This window comes from Mus caroli, chromosome 6 (genome assembly GCF_900094665.2).
Source record: "Mus caroli chromosome 6, CAROLI_EIJ_v1.1, whole genome shotgun sequence".
Taxonomy (NCBI): domain Eukaryota; kingdom Metazoa; phylum Chordata; class Mammalia; order Rodentia; family Muridae; genus Mus; species Mus caroli.
Genome location: NC_034575.1, coordinates 146859152 through 146860545, shown reverse-complemented (window position 1 = coordinate 146860545; position 1394 = coordinate 146859152). Strand labels below are relative to the sequence as shown.

At 43.2% G+C, this 1394-nt stretch overlaps 1 protein-coding gene across 7 annotated transcripts in view; it reads right to left on the bottom strand.

Annotated features, from left to right (window-relative positions):
• The window catches only part of Etfbkmt (electron transfer flavoprotein subunit beta lysine methyltransferase), a 12524-nt gene extending 11401 nt beyond the window's left edge, over nucleotides 1-1123 (bottom strand). For 5 of the 7 annotated variants that reach the window (XM_021165079.2, XM_021165078.2, XM_021165080.2 and 2 more), the window contains exon 1: nucleotides 943-1120. The gene's annotated coding sequence lies outside the window, so the exon portion shown is untranslated. Of the gene's footprint in view, nucleotides 1-942 lie in introns of all 7 variants that reach the window. The other 2 variants (XM_029478857.1, XM_021165085.2) reach the window with 1 other exon arrangement.
• Nucleotides 1124-1394: the final 271 nt, after the last annotated feature.

Here is a 1394-nt window from a genome sequence, read left to right as displayed (position 1 = left end):
AGTTCCAGGACAGCCAAGGCTATACAGAGAAACCCTGTCTCGAAAAACCAAAAAAAAAAAAAAAAGAAAGAAAGAAAAGGGAAAAAGGGAAAGGGAAAGAGGAAGGGAGGGAAGGAAAGGGAAACAAAAACTGGACCCTATCTAGGTGGCTCAGTGAGTACAGGCCCACTGCCAAGTCTAACAACCTGAGTTTCTCAGGACCTACATGGTAGAAGGAAAGAAGAACTGTCCTCTGATTATCACCCCCAGCACACACACACACACCAGAATACATACATGTAATAAAAACTTTAGAAATCTGTATTTAGCGGCCAGAGAAATGCTCAGTGGTTGAACATGTATAGTGCTTTCCTAGGACCTGAGTTCTCTTCTCAGACCCATACAGGGTGGTTCACAATTTCCTGTGATCCCAGCTCCAGGAGATCTCTGGCCTCCTTGGGTACTTCATACTCATGTACGAAGACATACCCAGACACACATAATTAAAAATGAAAAATTTAAAGTTCCAGATGTAGTGACATGTGCTTCAAACCCCAGAATTTAGCCAGTATAGGTAGGTGAAGCTCTGTAAGATAAGGGCCAACCTGATCTACATAGCAAGTCCCAGACCTAGTGAGATCCTATCTCAAAAAAAGGGGGGTTGGGAGGGCTGGAGGAATTTTTAAAAATCTGAGACTGGCAGTGGTGGCATATGCCTTTAAACCCTCAGGAGGCAGAGGCAGGTAGATCTCTGTGAGTTCAAAGTCAGCCTGGTCTATAGTGCCAGTTCCAGGACAGTCAAGGCTAGACCAAGAAACCTTGCCTTAGACAGACAGACAGACAGACAGACAGAAAGACCGACAGGTAGATAGATAGATAGATAGATAGATAGATAGATAGATAGATAGATAGATAGATAGATAGATAGATAGATAGATAGATAGATCTGTACTTATAACTTACCCTCTCGTCCTTTCATGCTAGGTATATAGTTCTACCAGAGCTAAACCTTTAGTCCAGGGCCCTGTGCTTTCCTTTTAATGATTTCCCAGCTGTTCATAACTAAAATCTCTAAGAGCCTGTAAGGAGAACACCACCATTATACCAAGTAACAGCCCCAAATGTATTATCCTTTGCCTCGAATGAATGGTATGCTACTTTCTGATAATGGGAGGACTGTTGCATTGACCAATCATATTTTGACACAAGGGGTTACATGAGGAGGTTAACACTGATGACTGGGCCTTATCCAGGTCACCTGATTTCAGGGTCATTGAGTCAGCCTTTGCAGCTAGGTCACCTCCTGGACTCTGACCTGGAATTTAGGGTGACAGAGGAATAAAGAAGTGGGCAAGCAGTATGTAGTCGATTAAGTCAAGAAAGGCAGCACACTTATGACTTGTGTGCCTCAGTTT